Source organism: Anoplopoma fimbria, chromosome 15, assembly GCF_027596085.1.
Source record: "Anoplopoma fimbria isolate UVic2021 breed Golden Eagle Sablefish chromosome 15, Afim_UVic_2022, whole genome shotgun sequence".
Taxonomy (NCBI): domain Eukaryota; kingdom Metazoa; phylum Chordata; class Actinopteri; order Perciformes; family Anoplopomatidae; genus Anoplopoma; species Anoplopoma fimbria.
In genome coordinates, this window is record NC_072463.1 from 12,079,987 (window position 1) to 12,093,947 (window position 13,961).

The window sequence follows — 13,961 nt, forward strand, 5'->3', positions numbered from 1 at the left end:
AATACCAGAAAGATATTGTCTTCCTGGACCAAACTTTAAATGTCAGAGCAGTATTGCAAACTGCACTTTCTACTTTCCTTTCAGCTATCGATCACGTCCAATCGAACGAGGACTTCCGTTACATGTCTGTGCTGCCAGGCCAAACGTATCACATCAGAACTGTGCGATAAATGAATAGTTTTAGAGAGGAAGAGAAGTGCTTCTCTGCCAAACGAGTCATGAAGCCAGGGATGTTGAGCAGAAGGATTATTTCGTCTCCTTCACGCGGCGTAGGCGTGAAATATGAAAGTACACATGTGGGCTTCATGACGCCCACAAAGTTCCCGTAGAGGGAAAAAAAACGACTAGATTAGCATCACCTTTTATGAAATGCAGTGAATTCTTTTTGTGTTTCAAATGGGGTTTTTTTGCGTTGCAGCATTATACCCCTGGGATATGATGCTGAACATGAGAAGGAGCTTCAGTGACTCAGATGTTGATCTCATCCATAGGCTCAGGGCTGCCCTGGGAACCTGTTTCCCATGATCCTCTGCAGCATGTTGTCACACATCTCCTCCTGAACACTGTGACTGCCCTTATTAACCCCTCCCCCCCCACAAAAACATTGAGGAGTCAGTCCTGGTCCAGTGGATATGATTTCACCGGTTCAGAGACAGGAGGAGGAGGAGGAGGAGGAGGAGGAGGAGGAGGAGGAGGAGGAGGAGGAGCTCATCCGTGGGCTTCTGTGTCTCCTTACACCTCCACTCGCTCCTTTCAGCTAGGAGGTTGTGGCTGACATCACTTAGCCTCAGGGCGCTATGGGGAAGCCTGAACCGGATCGTGCTCGTTGGTTTTCGGGGTGGGGGGGGGGGGAAATTGTGGAAATTTACATTCACTGCAGCGGGAAGGCAGCCAAACCACACGGAGCAAAGACGCAGATATAAACCCTCAGTGTTTACTACGGGGTTTATCATACGGCCTAGGGTCTTATAGCAATTAGGAACCAGGCTCTTTCATCCAAACACAACATTTAAGACAAAATGTTTTCTTAAACTAACACCTGGCAGCTGTCTGAGTAGTAACTTTGATGATACTTTCTGATAAAAAACCAAAACAGGATCATGAAGCTGCATTTTTATTTAGAACTTGTGCACACAAGACAATACGCCACTTCTCACAGAGACTGGGCGGGTCTATGAAATGTAGTGTGATTCGGGGGTTTACAGACACACACACATAAAGAAGGGGGGGCACAAAGTCCTGCTTCCAGACAATAATAAAATGTTATTGATTGTTAAAATGTTTTACTTTAGTGGAAGAAATGATTGGCTGATACTCATGGCCACTTTATTAGGTTCACCTGTGCTATATATTGCCATTCAGTACAACAGTCTGCGTGTGGATGATAGGCCAAAACGTAGTGGAAAATATCTGTGTATGTGTAGACAGGGTCTAAATGTGGCCTAAAGCAACATGGGGAAAAAAAAAAAAAAAACACATCTCTGTGGTGGTTTCTCGATTCTGGTTGCAACCACAGCAAGCACGCTGAAATCACTTAAAAGTAGTAACCTGGCGTAAGAACTGGATGGACAGAAGTCATTACACCATTAGCAAGAACAAATCTGTGAGAAGTAAATGATCTATCTGCACCCCCCCTTCTACATTAATTAAATAAAGATTTCAAAAGCCTTCTGCTAATTGTTGTTGCCATCCAACCCTTTGTGACGAGGCAGAGACGTGTGTGTGTGTGTGTGTGTGTGTGTGTGTGTGTGTGTGTGTGTGTGTGTGTGTGTGTGTGTGTGTGTGTGTGTGTGTGTGTGTGTGTGTGTGTGTGTGTCTCAGTCTAAGCAGTTCACTGAGTGTTAATTGGACACGATGAAGCTCATTAGCAGAAGCCCCAAAGACCCTGAACAGCGAGCAGCCAGTATCAAACAGGAAGGACTACGTAACTTGTTGCTATTAACACTCCTGCTGCTGATCATTAACATGTTAAAAAAACAAAGGGGTAAGATGTGAAAGGGCCCCCCACTGTATTAAAACAAAGCATCAATCAAATACATAATTATTCATAATAATGAATAAATGAATCATGAAACTGAATTTTTTTACTTTAACTACAGCTGAAAAACGGATGACATATCTGATACGGGTTTTTTTGGACTCACGTTATCAGAGCAAAGGGCCTGAGGGAGGCTCCCATAACACTGAAGGATACAGGAAGGAGCCTAAGGGCGAGTGTGGACGACACACAAGTCCTTTGCCATCATTTGCAAGTCTCGTGCAAATGTTTTTATCTGAGACCACTGAAGGCGGCACAGAATCTGTGCTCATGCCCGTCGGGCAAACTGTACACAGTGGAAAAACTGCAGAATTACAATGTCCAGGTCATGTGATGCCATGGGACTCAAAATATGTTTTCCCATAGACGTCAATTGGGAAAGAGACTTCTGCAACTCAAACTTATTTTTGAAGTGCATCAACTTGCCAGTAAGAACAATTGAATATTTTTTTATTCAAATCATCAGGTCCTTAAAGTAAAATGCACTAATAGCCGAAGTTATTTTCTTCCTCCGTTCATTTGAATGAGGCTGGACCATAAATGGTATGTAAGAAGTGGACATAGCCTCAGTGACGTCAGCCGTTGGTTTGTGGACTGCCGTTTTGAAGCCTCTATATTGGCATAGAGACACCGTATATGGCTCTGGTAGAGACCTATCAATTACAATGTAGCCCCGCCCTAAAGCATACCCTGCTTTATGGTCTGTTTGACTCTAAATGGAGCATCATTTACTAAATGAACATCATGCTGTATTGAAGAAGACTTGAAACTATAGATTGAGACCATAAACTCATGTTTACAATGTTTACTGAGGGAATAAATCAAGAGAGAAGTAGAGTCATTTTCTCATAGACTTCTATACAACCAGAGGAGTCGCCCCCTGGTGGACATGAGAGAGAATGCAGCTTTAAGACACTTCAACAATGGCTTCACTCTTCAGAACCAGAGGTGTGGTTTAAGGAAACGCTGGTTAACCGCTCTACGGGCCCTGTGATCACTTCACTTGTTGAACTATATTTATATATGTAAAGTGGCTGTTTATATTTGTTTGTGGCTGCATTGTTTTACCACTCTGGATTGGCAAATTAGTTAATTAATTAAATTTGATTCATTTTATTATTTTGTTTTACATTTTATTATAGAAGCTTAGTTATGGTGTTTGGTTTAAATTCAAACCAGATTTAGAGGGTATGATTTCAATTTGGTTTCATATTTTTTCTCATTATTATCTATCCAAGATCTTCCTCATTATCAGGGTTTTGGTACATTTTGAAAAGAATAAGTTCAATGGAATCTTAAGTAAAGAGGCAAAAATGAAACATTTTTTTTTTTACTATCTTGTCATTTATAGGTTCCTTCATCATTTCAAGTATAAATTGTAAAAATAAATGTATATAAATATATATATATATCATAATCAACTACTTTGCAAATCCAGAGTGGTAGAAATAATGCTGCCACAAAGGAATATAAGCAGCTACTTGATGCCTTGGTGTGCAAAAATCCATCAAACTGGCTCCATGACATATTTCCTCTCCTCACTGGTACCCAGTAACAACACACCCACACCAACACGGCCCTCTGCATTGTTCTGCTGCGGTGCTGTGTATTAAACGCTACCTGAAAGCGGCCCACGTGGCTGCAAAGCAGGACAGAGCGCTTGTTTATCACCTCCGCCGCCGTAATCCTTCGCAGCACACCAACCCTTAATTGCATCACATCAAAGCCGGAGCCATGTCTTCCCTCAGCAGCCGACGTGGAGGACGAATGTGAGAGTGTGTTAATCTGTCTCGACAGGTGGAACCTCCGCAACATGAAGCGGGGCCGTTTACAGCTTCATCGGCGCTGTTACATCAGCCCACCAAACGGGCCAGGACTCACTCGAGGCTAACCAGTAGGTGCGCCGCTTGTTTGCTTTCCGAGCCTTTGAGTATGCGTTTAAAAGTTAACGTGTACTCAAATCATGGTCTTCACAGCCTCCGCCGTTCACATCTACAGAGCAGCAGTAATGAAGGTGAGGTAATTCTGGGGGATTTAGGACTGCTTACCTCCCCTCCCCCCTGCCTCCCCCCGGTTTCAGTGGGTTCACTTGGCGGGTTCTGAATGCGTTCCAAGACTGAAACTCACCGGAGCCGACCCTCCGACCAGCTTCCTTCCTTCCTGTTGCTCCGCTCGGAGGATTCCTTTTTCTAAGCTGAGGAGCTGCTATTTGTTCATCTGATAACGAAGGATTACATCACATATTCAGACTGCTGAGTAATCAGACAAAAATAATCTGTCCACCAAACGGGTGCTTTAGCTCACTGAAGGTTAAGTTCAGGTCAAGTTTGGAGTTGGAGTCTGCAAATCCTTCCAAAGAAAGGAGAATGAAAAATGTGGGTTGGGGACAAAAATGAAGGGGCCAAAAAAAGTCCCTGAAGGAAAAGAGGGACATTTAACATGTGATGTAACTGATGTTTAAAAAATCCACATTCAGTAACACGTTTGGCAACATTAACATTCAGCAATCTAGTCTTTCTTTCTCTATTGTTGCCCCTCTCCTTTTGATTTATCTATGTTTTAAGTGAGTGTGATAGTTTAAAGCTTCTACATTGGATAATCAGAGCATCTATTGTCTCCAAACGGCTCTCAATGTTTATGTTTTTAAGCTGCCGTCAATGAACACCACTTCCCATGAGCCTTGGGGCCATCCCGGGTTAAATGTCACGGAGCGACAGAAGCGAGGAGCCCATGGGCTCAGCTCGATCTGAGAGGTCTCATGTAGCTCTGACGTGTCTCTAACAGAGGACAAAGACAGCAGCAGAGATTACGGCTGAGATAAAGATTTGTTAAATTGTCTTTTATTTTATTTGTCATCAGCCGCGTCGCTCAGACCCCTCTCATGAGACATTATTTAAGCCACACAACAGATTTAGCTTTAGCTTAGCAGCCCCTACGTGGCCTCTGTGGATTTAAGCAGTGCCCAAAACAGCGGACCGTCATCTCACCATCTGCCCCCCTTGTCTGCACCAATCACCGCCAGCCGTGCCAGATGGGTTGCCAGATCTGTGGCAAGGTTATGCACCGGATAAACCATGAAATGCCAACAAAGCCCTGGGCAGTGAGAGCGGAGAGATTTGTTGTTGGTAATTTGTGTTGGACATTTTGGTAAATTGCACTTCGTTAAATACTGTCATTCATATCATCATCTCATTACAGCATCATCCTCCGCACCGGGAGGACACATGCATTGTTCTCACAGACAGGGATTGTCTCCTCATTAACAGTTCTCAGTGTGTCCCTCAGAACAAGGCTGCTCACACGTGTTCGAGGACGCCCAAATAAACGGCGTAAAGATTGGCGCTCGATGAAGCGCCTTCTTGTCAGGAAACGTAATCTCTCGCACCGGGATTAGAAAAATGGTTTTCTGCCGTGACAGATTTGCTGCAGGTGACACTTTCATTGTTGCAAGGTGTGAACAGATGGATCCATGAAATATTGAATGCCCAATAGTATAAAAAAAGGCAGCTGTTTGTATTATTTCAGCGTGTGGGCCGATGTCAATGTCAAACCCAAAGGAATATGTTCCACACATTGGTTGACTGACTAATAAAGACACTGACTAAGAGCCAAACGTACCAGTTGTTTGTGTGAAAGCGACTAAATTGCTCTTCATGTCCAGCTTGATACACTTAAAACTGTACTGCAGGACCCATTTTTCAGCAGTAAAGAGGAATTCTGCCGTTGATCGAGGCTAAACTACAGTATATCAAAATATATTGAAATATAAAACATATTTCTGCTGCACCAAATCCTGGTTAGCTGTTCAGACTCTCCTCTAATGGTTGTTCTAGAAATGGAACATTAATCACTTAAAATGTGACAAGTGGTCCCAAATAGACATGGCTCTGGATGAAAGTGCAGCTTTGAAAGCATATTCACTTTCTATTTGCCGTATGATAAATGGAACAAAAAGCAAAAATCATTTAGTTGTGTGTTTTGGGCGGTCCACCTCTTTAGTCCAGACTGAAACATCTCAACAACTATTGGATGGATCGCTTCACAAGGATCAGCTCTATTGACTTTGGTGATCCTACTTTTTATAAACACAATCAGGTCAAAATATCAAATACTTTGTCCAACACTTTGGAATCTCATTAGTTTTCTGCAACAGTAATGTAAAGGCTGCACTCTCCCTCTCCACTGGTCCATGAGCGCGACTGGCCAGCTGGCATGGAGCTACGTGGGCAGGCCCTTAAAAGGCAGACGACCACAGCTTCCTGTTCCTTTTAGAACAGACATTTGTTGGGATATGTTAACAAACACAACCTAAAAAAGGCTCATGACAGAGTTGCAAACAGCTCACAGTCGTCTTGTGACGGTGACTGGACGGCTGGCTAGCTATAGTGGCACCAGCAGGTGCTATAGCGGCATCACACCAGTTTGTTGATCAGATTTGCATTTCACAATTCATTTTCGGAAAACTGCCAATATTTGAAATCTGCGCATTTGATTTCTCGCCCCAAAAATGTACAGGAGTGAATTTGGTGATGAGATAGCTTTAACAAATTGTATTAAACAGCTTTTGGCCTCTTTTGTTGCAACCAATCCAGCGCTTTGCATTGTGGGACAGTGTGAGAGAGGTAGACTGGTCCGATGTATATGTCCATTTCCTAATAGTTTTGACGTTCTGCAGAGATTGCAGAATTTAATTAAAAGACTGTATATAAGAAGTGAACGTAGTCGTGGTGACGTCACCGCAACCAGAGGAGTCGCCCCCTGCTGGTCAGTAGAGAGAATGCAAGTTTTAAGACACTTCCTCATCGGCTCCACTCGGCAGAACAGGAGGTTGCCGCCTGTTTTGAATACAGCCAGAGATGGTGCATATGGTATATCATAATTGCTAAACATTAGCATGTTTGATTTGACAGCGATGCTGCTAATAAAATGACTCCAGAGGGAACTACCATGGAGGAGGTCTTCAGCACTTTGTCCATCTGTCTGTCTTTGTCATCTGACAGCATCACAACCGTGCAAGAGGCAGGGACGGAACTTGACGGGTGTGTAGTTCAAAGACGGGTGTGGTCCAAGTAAGTAGTGGAGGTTATCAATGCCAGAGCGGAGGAACAAAGCACAAATGACTGAATTGAAATCATCTTAACACATCATTCTCTGCTGCGCGGTGCCATCTTGGCTCTCATACAGAAACAAAGAGCAGGTTTTTGAAATAACACTGTGTGATCGCCGTGCAGAACATTTCTTTATTGACGCACAAAGACGACACAGCGAGCGCCATCACGTTCACACTACCTCCATGCTCATCCCCCGGCGCCGCTGAAGCAAAGAGCGATAAAAATAGACGTGCCGAGAGAGAGAGAGAGAGAGAGAGAATTTAAGAAGGAGGAAGAGAGGGAGGCGTGGACAATCAGAGAGGAGGGGGAAGAAGAGATACAGAGGTAGAAGAAAGAGAGATCCATCAGACGCTGTGCTTCGCCTCCTGGGACAGTCTGTACTCATCACACACACACACACACACACACACACACACACACGCACACACAGGCTGCCTTCCATCAGTTTCCCTCACCTGCACATAGGCACACATACAACAGTGCTGGGAGTGTGAATTATGTATTAAAGTCTCTCTGACAGACAGCAGCAGAGAAGAAGAAGAAGAAGAAGAAGAAGAAGAAGAAGAAGAAGAAGAAGAAGAAGAAGAAGAAGAAGAAGAAGAAGAAGAAGAAGAAGAAGAACCTCACAGGAAGACAACAAGTTCTCTTCATCACACCGAAGCAGACACGTCGATGCTCTCTGTGTTGCATCAAACACAGGTGTTTGCAGGATGACGTTGGTACTGCGTTGGCTGCATGCCTCATTTTTCACGCTGAGCTCACACACGTCCTGTTTAGATATGTGCTCCCTTGTGGTCACAGTCCCTCAGAGCCCCTGTGCCGGACTCTTCTATTGCGCTTTGCGTCCATGACAACACCTGTCCTCATTAAGCTTGTTAGCTGATGAAAGAGGACTCAAAGTGTGCGGCCGTCTTGATGAATTCAGAATAAAGTCCATTTGAACACTACTTCTGACAGAGCATCAACATGTCACCACTCTGTCAGCACTTCTCTGCTCCACTCTTGTCTTTTTCAAACACTGTTTCCAGTCACTTATTATTCAATTTGTTCATTCTTGATTTCGATTGCTGTACAGGTCAACACTTACTGCACAATTGTTTTTCACAATAAAAGACTTCCAGAGGCTAAAGCTAAGTTTATGAACAGGCGTGGTGAAGTTGGCGGGAGAAAATGAACTCTGTACTTCTGTAACTTGTCGCGAAGATCAGAGCTGATCAGATTTGACTGTTATAAATAGATCACAGATAAAAGCCCAATTATTATTTGTAGTCCAGGGATTATACAAAGGATTAATTTGAGATGCTTTAGAAACTGGTCTTAAAAATCTACATCTGAGTAAATATTTAGCAGCCAAATCAAATAGTTTGCAGGATATTCAACCTCTGTTTCTTTATAATACATTTAATACTTTACTTGTGTCTTTACAGGGCTCGTACAAAGGCAATAAATGTATGACGATATGAGTTCATAGATTATTATAATCCTTCCTTGGCATTGTGGAGGTTGCCGGTTACACTCCTAAGCATTTCACATTAAGCTCATTTTCCTTTTTCAGCCTAGATATACTTGTCTTTAAATTCCTTTTTTCCCAATGTTTATATTTCTATTTTCAAATGTATGGTATTTCAAATTAAAAAGGTACCCATTTCAATAACACAATAATACACATTGTAGCGTTTACACAGAAATTCAATCCATTCCCATTCATTTCAACGAGGCCGGATGACTACAGGGCTGTTTTGGGAGGGATGAGAAGAGGACTCTACTTTGTTTTTGTTTATTTATTTGTTTTTTTATTTGAGAAAAATACTTTAATGAAAGTGTGCTTCAAGATGATATTTTTCACAAAGCCCCGTTTATTTAGAATAACTCACTTGTGGAGTAAGCGTGGTTCTGCAGAGAGTACAGTAAGTTCTCCTGACAGACTCTTCACTACGATCAGCTCTGTCCCGCACTCCGCTTGACCTCACGTCACTGTTCACTGTGTTCGCTCATCTGCCAGTTGTGGTGTGTGTCTCCGTGTATTTGCGTGTGTGCGTGTGTGTGTGTGTGTGCGCGTGTGTGTGCCTCGCAGAGCAGAAGGCCCACATACAAGGTGATGACCATCCTGAAAACGCCGCTAAATGGTCCTAACTGAGCAGATGTGAATGCACACCATCAGATGTGCATGTAAAGACATACAACGAACACTGACACATAGTACAGACATGTGAGTAGGCGCACACACGCACACGCACCCCTCAGGGAGTATGTCCTCACATGACGTAGTGAGGATGAAAATAGACGCAGGGTACAAAGAGTGCTAGCTGTGTTTAACCAGTTTAAAAAGGCAGAAACGTCACTTTAAAGATTATCCTTTTTATAAGAGGTTCAGGTTTTTTGACAGGAGAGACGGGAGGAGCAGAAAGTGTTGACTCACAACAAAGGTTTAGCTTTGCTAGTGAACATATGACCAGCCAACGAAATAAAAGACGTCATTCTCACTCTGTACTGCTTTGTCTATTCATCTGAATCTCTTTCCACACAGGTCTCTCTATTGAGCTTATGTTTACCTAACGTTGTGGACGTACTCTAAAGGTTGGTTTATAGACTGTATGTAAGAAGAGGACGTTGTGAAGTCCCCCATTGTGTTGTGGACTGATGTTTTGAAGCCTCAAATGCAGCATTTTGGCCGTCGCCATCTTGTTTTTTGCAACCAATGAATGGAATTTACCATATTTGGACTGAGGAGGAGTGAAGTAGAGACGCCATATACAGCTCTGGTAGAGACCTGTCAATCACAAGTAGCCCCGCCCTAAAGCATACTCTGCTTTATGGTCTGTTTGACTCTAAATGGAGCATCATTTACTAAATGAACATCATGCTGTATTGAAGAAGACTTGAAACTAGAGATTGAGACCATAAACTCATGTTTACAATGTTTACTGAGGGAATAAATCAAGAGAGAAGTAGAGTCATTTTCTCATAGACTTCTATACTACCAGAGTCCCCCCTGGTGGTCAGTGGAAAGAATGCACATTTAAGACATTTCTTCATTGGCATCACATCTCAAAAACAGAGGTTGCCTCCTGGTAACGAACACTTTCAAACGTGCAAAAATCAGATAATCTGCTTTTTTTTGCACATTATTAAAACACAGTGTCAATCAGACTGTAATGGCTGCTTTAAACGGCAATCGGCCCGGTGTGCAAAGGTGTGAAAGCGCTCCGAGCAAGCTCCGTATTCCTCTTTTAATGTTCCTTCTTCCACACTCATGGTTGACCCACCGCTGTGCTTTTAGAGACAAGACAGGGAAGAACGGGACTGAAAATAAGAATCAGGTTGTGATCAACCCGCGGAGATCTCTGACTGGACTCCCCTTTCATCTCCAAGTCCTTGATGAACTCTAAAGAGGACATGGACTGATTGTAAGTCGCTTTGGATAAAAGCGTCTGCTAAATGACTGTAATGTAATGTAATGTAATGTAATTGACAGCAGGGCGGACAGATGAAAACTAGCAGATCTTTACAATCTGCATTCGTAGATGTCACACATGGTGCATGCAAACATTTGCACAAATAAGTGGATGGTGAAATTTGACCTGCATCAAATTTAATGTAACATTGATTTGATTAAATATATTACATGCTTTAAAATTAAAAAAGCATCAAAACAGGCGTAAAAACGTTTTAAACTTTTCTAATACGATACTTCAAAATGCACATAAAAGTCGGTGACAAGGTCAGTGTCTCAAGACTGAAAACTCATTTTTAAAAATGGTTGCCGGGTATCAGCTTTTGGTTGCCAAAATTAAAAATATGGTTGCCATTTTTAGTCACCTTATATTTTGATATACAATAAATAATTAAAAAAACACAAAACTACAGTATAATTTTCCTTCCAGCTCAAAGAATGGATACCTGGCCTCCAAAGGGTTTTTGTTCATGTTTGTATATGTATATATATATGGATATGACAAAAGGACAAGAACTGGATGCCAATTTCTCAAAAGGCAATGGCAACCTGGCAACTGCTGCTGTGGAGCCATGCGTCCATACAGCTTCATAGTGCAACATCTCCTGAATCCTTCTCATCTCTCCAAACTCCCATCTGTTGTGGAAATGTGGAAACTAAAGCTGAATGTGTGGCAGGTTAGTGATGGGTAATATTCATAGAGAATATAAAAAAAGAAAAGATTGTTTTTAACTATTAAAATTGAAATTAACCGGCAAAATAGTACAGGAATCCCAGTGACGTGGAAATCAAACAGAGGAAACATGGTTCTTCATCTGAAGTATGGGTTCAAAAGCTACTGGTACTTTTGTTTTGTTTTTCATTGAATACTCATACTTGCTAATACTAAAATTATCAAAATAATAAATTAGTCAATCAGAAAATGAATGGTCAATTTCAACAATCAGTTGAGTTTTTTTAGAGCATCCAGCAAAATGCCAAATAGTTGCTGCTTTTCAAATGAAAAGACTTGTTGTTCAGTAAACTGAATTTATTCAGGTTTTGGTCAAACAAAGAAAGACATCTCAAGACATGACCCTTCAGCTGTGGGAAAGTATGAATGTCACTTTTTCTACTCTCTATGCTGAACGCCATCTATCTAAACTGAACAATTGTTGATTCATCATCAATAAAACGATTGGCTACAGCCATGTAAAACAATACCAATGGTCTGCCATCACACAAGTGTAACTATCACGCATCATACTCTGGACTGAGACGTCTCGGCTCACCAGCAGGGCCAGGCCGGATTCATTTCATGAATGAGTCAAAGCTGGTCACCTCCTCACGCGTCACATGTGAGCGGTGGATTGAAACAGTTATTTTCAGCACTGAACGCCTCCGCAAGGACCGCGGGGGAAAAAACACCACATTTCACATTACATTACATTACATTACAGTCATTTAGCAGACGCTTTTATCCAAAGCGACTTACAGGAAGTGTATTCAACACTCCTAACACGGACGCAAACCTCCGACTGTCCTTCCATTCATCAAACATACAGCACACAGACAAACCCACACACACAATGACATAAATGGCACCTAATGCTCCGCCAACACCAAACACATCTATACCTGCACTCTAAAAACACACTTAGTCACCTTATTTAAATCAACTAAAGCCACACATAATCAATAAGATCACACCACTGAGTCCTCTTATTGCTGGACTCGAGCAGATTATGGGTCCTCTGTTTTTCTTATTCTTTCTTTGGTGTCATCCAGTGGCAGAATCAAGAATGACAGTGATGTACTGTTCAGGTGCACCCATTCCTACAGCGGTTTTCCTAAAGGGGCAATCCGGCAGTTAATTATCTATGAAGTTGAAGGTCTTACAAAAGGTTCTGACCTGTAGTTCTCAGTTTGAGTCATGTATGCTCTATCCTACACCTCCCATGATGCAGCTCAATAACATCTTTGTCTGACCCGTCCCAGCCAGGTAAATGTTGCTGTTTTTCCAAGGCCTCAGCACCTAACTTCTCTGCCATGAATCTGCACACTGAGATGACCGCCATGACATCATTTGCAGGAAGTAACCTGATCTCCGTTTGAGTGTCCCTTCAATGCCTCTTTATTTAAGATCCATTTGTATTATGAGCATAACTGAACAAACAATAGAGGCGATATCTCCAGCCAAAGCGGGAGTGACATATCGGTCTTTGCTCAGGATAACTATCTTTAAGTGGTGGTGGTAAATATTTCATTGACCCCTGTCACTGTTCAGCTGAACTGTGTGTAACCCCCCCCCAACACCACCATCACCAGTGCTGCACTCTGAAGCTGCTGTTGTTGTGCCATCAGGAGAGAGGGAGATGGGGAAGGGGTTTGAAGGAAGGACGACAAAGAGCTAATCCCTTCACAATAAAGGCATGTTTACAGTGGCTTAAAGAAGTCCACACAAGCAGCCACTCACTCCAGCCACACTACACCGTCTCAACAGAGGCTGTATGAAGGCGTCCAATTAAACAACACCACATTCATCCCGCTGGAGTGAAAAGAACAGCCTCGGTCATTTCTATTTTTAGACTTTAAGGTCGCAGTTTTCCATCTCAGGAGACGGGCAGCAGCACCTAAGCGTGTTTTTTGGTTGTTTTTTTTCACACGAGCGTTATTGTGGTAGGGGAACGTGGAGGCGAGCACGCGCCAACATGCAGCCCGTGCTGGCGTTACCCCGAGGCGGCTGTTTCTACCGGCTGAGGGCGGGAATAGGAGGCTGGGAGGCTGGGTCCTTTGTCCCCTCTGCAGCCCCTCTCCCTCTCCTCCCCCAGCGGCATGACAGCAGCGAGCCCCGCTCTGTGGCGTCTGCCTCCCGTGCAGAGCATGTGCGGGCCCCCGGTCCCCGTCCCCCGGTCCCCCGGTCCCCGTCCCCCGGCGGTGCGGGATGTATCGAGATACAAATGTATCGACTCGCGTGAAGCCTCGATAACTTCCTGCGTGCTCCGCCACAGTGACACAATGTAACCATCAGTCCTCCTCCCAGAGCGGCGTGCGACCATTACGCACACACACACACACACACACACACACACACACAGCGGAGACACACAAAGCACCGCGCCACCGGCGGAGAGACTCGCGTTAATGCGTTAATGCACAGCACCGACCAGAGCACGCACCGCCCCGCAGCGTGAGGAGAGCAGCCCGGTCCACCGGCGGACCCGTATCCGTGCGGTGCATGCACCGACTTACCCGGTTTTCTGTTTGGGTTCCTGCTCGTCTTGTGTTCGGCTCCTCAGCAGCGCGCGTGGGTCCGCATTGTTTCCTTCTGTGTTAATTCCGCAGCCCCGCGACAGCCAGACGCGCTGCTGCTAACGGA

General features: G+C 43.6%; 1 protein-coding gene across 1 annotated transcript in view; it reads right to left on the reverse strand.

Annotated features, from left to right (window-relative positions):
- bach2a (BTB and CNC homology 1, basic leucine zipper transcription factor 2a) overlaps positions 1 to 13,961 on the reverse strand; it is a 39,046-nt gene extending 25,085 nt beyond the window's left edge. Inside the window, exon 1 of the mRNA XM_054613543.1 lies at positions 13,835 to 13,961. The gene's annotated coding sequence lies outside the window, so the exon portion shown is untranslated. The remainder of the gene's footprint in view (positions 1 to 13,834) is intronic.